At 31.4% G+C, this 9,644-nt stretch overlaps 1 long non-coding RNA gene across 1 annotated transcript; it reads left to right on the plus strand.

Moving 5' to 3' along the window:
• The first annotated feature begins 2,855 nt into the window (after positions 1-2,855).
• On the plus strand, positions 2,856-9,314 carry LOC120355497. Its single transcript, XR_005573535.1, has 4 exons — positions 2,856-3,053; positions 4,351-4,476; positions 5,407-5,526; positions 9,176-9,314. It is a non-coding gene; the product is annotated as an uncharacterized LOC120355497 (long non-coding RNA).
• Positions 9,315-9,644: the final 330 nt, after the last annotated feature.

Raw genomic sequence — 9,644 nt, forward strand, 5'->3', positions numbered from 1 at the left:
GGAATCGAAATTTAATATGGCATGCTATGTATTCGTTCGAATTTAGCTTTTATTGCATGGGTCAAACAAGTCTTGACTTTGCCTTGAATTCCCCTTGTTAGTCAAGCTAACAGTCTTGATTAGAATTGATCTTGAATATGGCTCGAAAGGTATTCTTTCGAATTTAGCTTTTATTGCATGAGTCAAACAAGTCTTGACTCTGCCTTGAATAACCCTTGTCAGTTAAAGCAATACCTACTATTACTTCAGGCCCCACAACTAATTAATGACGTCATAACATAGATGATTCTTCCTAGATCGTAGTAGTTTCTACTAGCTTATCAATGTAACTTTTGTTACTGTATCGATTTTTATTGGATGGAATACTATCTAAATTTTAAATTAAATACACTTGTAATTTTATTGAAATAAAAACACTTTATTCCACAAATTCAATAATTTATCCATATTTTCAGATTGATAGACATAGTCCTACTCAATTCAGTGATAGAGCTATTGATAAATTCATCTCAACCAAAAATACTTAATAATAGCCTGTATCAGAGTCAAAGGAGATGGTAAATCAAAGATAAACCAAATTTCCTAACTCTTTTTTAGGAAAGAGGCTCCCACAAACTTGATCACAATTGATCTGTAGTACAAAAAAACCTATCAGGAGATGTTTTTCAGTTAGGTAAAACCTTTAATATTATGATTTTATGGGCAGTTCCAACACGTTGCATTTACTTTTTAATTTATCAATTCAAAAGCTCTTCCACACACTTTATTCACACTGTTCTTCCACACTCAATTACACTGTTATTTCACATTTTATTTACACTGTTCTTTCACACTTTAATTAAATTTTCCACTCACACTTTATTTACACTGTTCTTCTACACTTCATGTAAACCGTTGTTTTGTAGAATTGAAGCTCTTTCTTCTTATCGCTCGTATCCATTTTCATTTCAAAGTATCATCTTTCAAAAAAGTAAAAAAACCGTTTTAAACTTTAAAACCGTATGGAAACTTTTGGAATCTTGTTATAATTCCCGCAACAATTAGGTACAGCAGTATCCCAATGATTTAAAACCCCAAATTCATTATTACTTTTCACAAACAAATATTAGAAGAATGATAAACAAACCATATTCATTGAAATGGAACACCGTGAAAATTGAATTTGTAATTCCAATTTTGTTGATTACCATATCAGATGTGATAACAAGCATCAGCGCCTTATTTCGCTTGCTTACCGCCAGTAGATCATCGATGATCTACATGTGATGACGTCATAGTTTATTAGAGATCAGTTGTGGGGCCTGAAGTAATAGTAGGTATTGGTTAAAGCCGATTTGAATCGATCTTGAATATAGCTTGCTGCTACGTATTCCTTGAATTTTGTTTCTATTGTGAGTGTCAACAATCCTCGAGTAGCCTATTTTACATTGTCTTCTTTACATTGTCTATTTCTCATTGTCACTTCCAAAATCTCCTCTAATACAGGGGAGAGGAGATCAACCTGTAGTGTTCATCCCACACAGCACAAAAAGTTTAAAAAACGTTTAATAAATTGATAAATGTTTGAAATGTATAAATCCGATAAACGTTATGAAAACACGTTTAATAAACGTTAGGGAATTTTACTAAAATGAACGTTCACTCTATAAACGTTTAATAAACGTCTAGAATGTATATTGCTGATAAACGTTATGAAAACAACGTTTGATAAACTTAGAAATGTTTACTAAAATAAACGTTAGAAAGGTTGGTACAGTATGGAATTTCTACAGTACCTACTCAGTCAACACACTAAGTGAAAATGTTATAAGTGAAAATCAAACATTTTTCACAGAAGGTGTCTCCTCCCCCCTCACCTGTGTAACTTGATCCCTAAAAATGTCTCAATTTAGGCTTTCTGACCAATAGGCCTAATTCCTAAGTGGAATTGAATTCCAATCCCTTTCTATCTTCTTCAAAAATCGTCTCCAACTCACCGTTATCGAGATAAAGAAAATGTTTTACACAAATTAAGACTGAAATTTTTTTGAGTTTTCCAAAAAGTCTCACTTTAAGCTTTTTGTAATCAATTCGGGTGCAGAATTGCAATTCAAATACTTTTTGTCTTTTGCGAAAATCGTCTAAAATGCACTGTTAACGATATAATTGACCTTTTGCGCTAAATCCACAGGGACTTAGGAATAAATTTGCCAGATGTTCAAGTTTCCCAAAAAAGTCGAAAAATTGTATTTCTAATCAATAGTTCGGATGCAGGATTGAATTTCAAACACTTTTTGTCTCTTGCGAAAATCGTCTACAACGTACTGTTGATGATATAATAGACCTTTTGCGCTAATTTTAATCCAGATAGGACTTGGAAAAAATTTGATCGATTTCTAAGTTTCCTAAAAATGTTCAAAAAGCAGTCTTTTATCACTTATTCGGCTACAGAAGTAGATTTCCAGCACTTCTTCTCAATGCAAAAATCCCGTCAGACGGGCCGTTGACGGGCTACTAACGTTTAAAATTTTAAATAATTGGTAATTGATGATGGAGAATTTTGAAAAAATTAATTAACGATTCTGTTCATGTTATAAACATTGTCCTAGAATTTCAAATGTTTCCATCCAAAATTGAAAAAGTTATATCATTTTTTCAAATTAGATTCCAGTTTGTGCTAAAAATCATGTCACACACCAAGCCTATGAAATAATTTTCAAGTTTTAAATTCAAATAATAATAAACTAGGTACTATTTTATTGATTCCAACATTATTTCAGTGGAAGCACAAATATAGATTCCCCCATAAAGAAATCATTAATCCGTCCCAGAAATATAGACTGTTTTAATGTTAACAATAAAGATTGTCTATATCAATAACTTTGAAACTCCCGGGGTAATTCATGCTTGTGCACTACTGCGCTTGAGCGACAGCCATTAAAGATGTCCTGTGCTCCTGTCTCCTTCAGTTTTCAGTAGTTGAAGGTGAAGTTCGTTCATTGTTTGTTTATCCTTTATTTTATCGCATCATCAAGTTGATGATAATTTTTGATTGCTGAAGGTCTTAAATTAAGGTAAGATCATTCATTTATGTCTAGGATATTTATTGATAATTTCATATACAGAAGTTACCTACTAAACAAAGCTGTTTAGCCTAGTTTTGGCAAAGCGTTATTCCCCAGATAAATTTGTAAAGCACATGTTGTTTTTAAAAGCACTATGGTAAATAATTATTAGGCCCTATTAATAACCCTGATACAACATTAATTGCAATGTTTAGTGTGTATAAGTTAATTTTTTCCATTTTTAAACCCAAACAGTTGATTTAACCAACTGTTAACATTGTTGGTACCGTACCTTAAACTTGTAAAACAACTATCAAGTGTGGTTTTGATTTTATGATTTAGGTAATAATTTTTAAACTAGTGATTATATGATTCAGTAGTATCATAATAGATTGATTTAATTATTATGAATGTTTAAGATATAAGAAGCTATTGTAAAATGTTACAATAATAAAGCTAATACCAGAATAGGCTTAGCCTACCCTCTAATAATATTAGTTATTTATAGGCATATTAGGGACTATGGTTACATTTGACCTAAGTAACTTTTTGAATACAGTATTTTGATTAGATAAAACATTATTTATTTCAATATGACTAGTATCAAATCAACCTCTTGAGAAATACTCTAAATAAACTGTAAATAGCAGCAATCATTCTTATTGATAGGCTACAATTTAATAATTAGTTCAGTACTATGTAAGGTCCTAAATACTCCCTTGTATTGGTTTATTGTTTTAATACTATCATTTATTAAAACCATATTAAATTATTACTTCAAAATTTCGGTGTAAATGCACGTCCAGTGCCAACATACCTGTCTCAATTTTTGGTTGGGATCGATTATTAAGTATGCTATTTTGAGCACAAATTTAAACGACGGTCACTATGGTTTTTGAAATAAACTAAGTTCAAAGTAGCACAATTTTACATGCATTTAACCTATAGTAGCAGCCATTTTATTATTGAAATCATCAAATTATGATATTCCCAATCTGAGTTTTCCAACCCAAGCTTTTCCTAACCTAAGCTTATTAACCTAAAGCTTTTCCTAACCTTAGCTACTTATGGTTGCTACTTATAGCATAGGTTAAATGCATGTAAGCTGTGCTACTTTGAACTTAGTTTATTTTGAAAATAGTGACCGCCGTTTAATTTTTTGATTTTGTGCTCAAAATATCATAGGCCTACTAAATCGATCCCAACCAAAAATTTGATGACAGGTATGTTGGCACTGGACGTGCACTTTAGCCAAAATTTCTTTCAATTAGATAATTGCTTTCATACATGTTCCATTTGATTTCAGACGAAGGTGGGAATAGAACTGCAGATACATATATACTAAAATCCACCATGACAGATGAATATGATGCCAAGGATTAGATTTGAAAAAAGTTCTTCTCCTCTCTACATTTGATGAAAGCCATTTTCAGTAAGTTGCACTCTGTCTCCTCCAATAATCAAATTTTTCAACATACATAAACAAACTTACTTGTAACCTTAACAAACAAACTTAGGCTACCTACAATAGCCTATATTCAAGAATTACTGGAGCAGTTTTAAGATTTTATGTCAAGCCCTATTAATAACCCTAATATAACAGTAATTGCAATTTTTAGTGTGTATAAGTTGAATGTTTATCATTTTCAAACACTGAGCCCGGTTGCACAAAAGCCGGTTAAATTTTAACTGTGATTAATTCCGCGAGAGCCAATCAGAGAAGCCGTTTTATCAAAAACGCATTCTCTGATTGGTTCTCGTGAAGTTAATCACGGTTAAAATTTAACTGGCTTTTGTGCAACCGGGTCTAATAGTTGATTAAACTGTTACCATTGTTGGTTAACTTCAAACTTGTAAAAAACTATCAAGTTAGTGGTTTTAATTTCATGATTCAATACATTTTAAGCTAGTGATTATATGATTCAGTAATATTATAATAGATTGATTCAATATCATGGATGGTTATGATATAAAAGAAGCTATTGTAAAATGTTACAATAATAGAACTATTCATAACACCACCTACTAATTATTAGTTACGGTATATTTATTAGGGACTATAGTTACATTTTTGTTAGGGACATGAACTAAATTTTTTTTTTATATTTTGATTAGATGAAACCATATTTATTCCAATATGACCAGTATAAAATAACCCCCTTGATAAATACTTTAATAAATTGTAATAGAAGCAATCCTTCTTATTGATAGGCTACAATTTGATAATTAGTTCAGTACCGTACTATGTAAGGTCCTTGAAAACTCTCTTGTATGGTTTATTGTTATATCATTTACTATCACTTATAAAATTCCTCTCAATTAGAAAATCGCTTTCATACTTTAATGTATCATTTGATTTCAGGCAAAGGTGGGAATAGAACTGCAGACGCATATACCAAAATCCACCATGACAGACGAATATGCTGCCAACTACAGTTTTAGATTTAAAACTCCTTTCTACATCTGATGGAAACCATTTTCAGTAATTGCACTATACTATTTCCTAATCACTAAAGCAGTTTTAAAATTTTAAAATGATAACTTTATATTGAATAGGCTCAGATTTTTAATTTCATATGAAGCAAAAATTTATTGTAAAACAAGCTGCAAATTAGTATAGTATTTCCAAAGAACCATATTGGAGACTTAAGTCACAATAAATCTCAATAATGTTGGATATGTTATAAGAAGTTTGACGAATGAGTGAACTGGCAGAAGTGTGAACCGCGGCTGGAGTCGGTTTAAGGTTGTGCAAAGGCTAAAAATAAAATTTATACTGGTGATATTTTTCAAAGTTTTTCGGTTTGTATATCATCAACCTATCAAAATGAAAAGGTATTCTCAGGAAAACATTTTTTCCGATCATTACTTTTTGAGATATGAGAGCCTAAAGTTTGAATTTTTGGGACAGAACATTTAAAATTCGATAAAAGATAAATCCTTGAGATTTAGAGGATAGATTCTTCATAGTATTGTTGAACTATTAAAAAAATATTTTCTGAAAATATCCATTTTATTGAAAATACAAGGTTTTTGGGCCACTCTGTATCTATATAGAACAAGACAATTATTTATCATGCAAATATTGGTTGGTTCTGAATTTATTTATCCTTTTGTGGATACAATCACAAATCATAAAAATATAATTTGGAAAGAATAGCAGGCTTTGCCCAAAACTATTTTATTCTCAAATTTTGATAATGAATAATATGTCCCAAATGTTTTTATAATTTTACTGCTGAAAGTTCAAGTTTAATTTTCATTGATGTTTAAAAAAATATAGGTATAAAAATCAGAAATAAAATATAAATTACTAGCAGGCCCTCTTTTTCATGTCTATATTGACTGGACTAATATGGTTGCAACTTTAAGTGAGTTAGTGTGAACGCATTACTGGGATAAAACATACCTATAGTCTTTTTTCTTTAGGGCTACTTTTGAATAATACTTGAGAATAGAAATCAAAGAAAAATAAAAATAATATTATTCTAATATTTTTATTTCTAAAAAGAAATATGCCAATTTTAAAATGGGTACTTGAATTTCTGTTTTTATTCACATACCTACAGGTATGGTTTGAAAAACAAATACGGCTATCTACTACAGTGCAGTGTAAATATTGCCTAAAACGCTAACCTTGCTAACATATAAAAATTAACATACAATAAAAATAAGTAACATCCATATTTATATAACCAAATGTCATATATTCGACTATAAGGAATAGCACATTCGCTCCTGGGTGGCACATATATGTGCGACATGACTAATCAACTCCTCCCAATAAAAAATTAGGTTTACTTCATATATACCAGGTTCAATTAATACAGAATACTCCACACATTCCAAATCATATCACCTGTTGAAATGAATATTTCCTTAACAGTAATTTGAATTACTCTGGAAGATCGTTAAATCCTCAAGTTTCTAAAATTTCAGGGGTTTTTCACTCGTGACACATATATGTGCCACTCGGTCTTTATATAGAATGGTGAGTGTAAACCAAGGATAGTGTATAGCAGGTTGCCTCAATCGCGTTTACATACGCGGATGAGATGGCATGAGCCTACGTGGCAAACGCCGGCTTCCCATAGAATTCATACATCAAAACACCGCGTCAATATCACTTCCTCACATAAAAACCGCTGTATTGATAAAAAATATGAATATGCTATTCAATTCAGAAAGAAACAAGCTCCACATCAATGTGTATTTTGAAAACATTAATTCATTTCGAAAAGTGTAGAAAGTCCTTGAATCTATCACTATATTCAATCGGTAAAACCTATTCATATTTGTGAAAAGGCTGGTAACTTATTTGTTTTGGACTTATTTTAAACAATAATATGACAAAATGAAGCGAACTTATTTAATTTTATGCTGGTCGTCCAATAATATTTAAAAATGATTGTTTATTATTTGACAATTGTTTGTGAAAATTGATAGTTGTATCGTCGCCCGGAATGCTAGTTGCAAGCATTTGTATTAATGATATTTGTTTAAGACTTTATTAATTGACATATACCTAGAACCAATTTAGCGAAATCATGGAACTGTTCACCATGGTTACAATTTATTTTTAGAACGTTGAACTGTCTGGTTACTAATAATTATTTCAGTTGTCTACTGGAAAGCGTAGTGCCAACACGTTGCTCTTGTAAGTACAAAACGTATTTGAAATGGTATTATCAAATCAAATTGTGTGTTCAAACGATTTGTTTTAGACTCGCCGGTAACATTTATAGGATTTTTACTGAAAATTAGTTTGATATTGTTTCAAAGGGGATAAAATGCTGAACATTTTGATGTCAATCACTTCTATGTAAAGTTGATGGTTGATTTGCTATGAGGGCTCAAAGTTGGCATTTTTACATTTGAATGCATGTTAAGCCAGGGCGAGAGGTCGCAGCATGACGTCACACCATAGCAGGCTGCGGTCTCCACGCGTCTTATGTGATCAAGGCAACCTACTATTACTATTCTTGAGTTTTTTCCAATTATAAGAATAGCATATCATCAAAGGCCAATGACATACATATTCATCATAAAATTCATCATTAGTAAAATTATTATTATTGATCATGTTTTCAAAGTATAAAAATAAAAATCCAAGAAAATATTTGACTTACAGATAGAAAATTTAAGTGTCCAATATGATGTGAAATGAAAATAGTTCATTCAATAACTTATTTGTGAATAAAACAATCATGTCAAAAAGGCTTTCTTTTATGAAAGTATGGAATAATCATAAATTAGTAGTCCCAATACATGTGGAGAAATTGCAAATCAGTTACTTGAATCAAAGAAGAACTCATCGTTTCGTACACTTCACCGCTTGCTCCCAATACTCTTTTCAATTTCTTCTACATGTTTGCCTTTTTGCACCAATGTCCAATCACTGCTACCCAAGACGGAACCTCCTTCAAACACAGTTTTTCAACAACCTTTGAAATTCAACGATACATATGCACATATACAGAGTGAGTCATATGTATGGGAACCCTTCTAATTTTGGAGACTGTTGTAGATATAATTCTGTAACTTCAGGATCAGTTATTGATAGATAAGCTTGAATTCGAGAAAATGTGATTATTCAATTGCAAATTATTGTTGATTCTATTAAATCATTCACTATGAAGAGATAGCAGACCTCATGTGTGTCTCCAGCGTTATTACCCTGTCACCAGCTGGCTCAAATCACTGAATAGTAGACTTGAGATGCGCGGGAACATTAGCGTCAGGTGATCAATTTTCATAACGGCAAGGAAAGTTGTGTGAGTGCGCCACACCAGATTTTTACATTTCATTTCAAAAGATGCTCCCGAAATGTTCCCCTTTATTATCTCGTTTGACAGTGTGCCAAACTGTCATAAATGTAAATGAGATGTCCTTATGAAGGTCTAAGTCAACCACTTATGAGGGGTTGAAATCCATTTATGTATGTCAAAAGGTAGAGTATTTGACCATAACTTATCCTGAAGTTACAGTTACGTATGTAATCAGTCTCCAACTTATAAAAGTTTTTAAGCTACATAATCAGCATTCTGAGAATTGATTACCGAGAAATTTTATATTTTACTCATAATAACCTATTAAGTTATCCCAAAAACTGTACATTTCATATTTTACAGGACCAAGAGTAGAGAGACTACGCCTCATGAAGCTCAAATCGAGGACGATAGCAGTTCAAAGTAAAAATATATAATTAGTTATAAATTGAAAGTTCAATTTTTGTAATATTTAATAAAAATCATTGCATTTTATTGAAAATATTGCTTTCTTATTTACATTTTTCGCTCATATAGTAAATACTCTGAAGTTAAGCTTTAAGAAAATAAACTAATATAGATATTAATATAATATTTAATATTTTAATAGATATTCAAAGTAATAATTGATGTGTTACTCAGATGTATATGAACTGTACTCCATTTGAGTGTTGCAAGCATAGAGGGCTGTTGAACTAGAGCAGATTTGATTTAATTAATTCATCGAATGGCGAGTGACTCATGCACTGCTCCCTCTCAGGACAGTCTGCAAGCTGTTATTGGTTAGCAGAGGTCGATCTCGACTCAATACAGCTACAGAGACAGTTTATAG

The sequence above is a fragment of the Nilaparvata lugens genome, unplaced genomic scaffold (genome assembly GCF_014356525.2).
Source record: "Nilaparvata lugens isolate BPH unplaced genomic scaffold, ASM1435652v1 scaffold2216, whole genome shotgun sequence".
Taxonomy (NCBI): domain Eukaryota; kingdom Metazoa; phylum Arthropoda; class Insecta; order Hemiptera; family Delphacidae; genus Nilaparvata; species Nilaparvata lugens.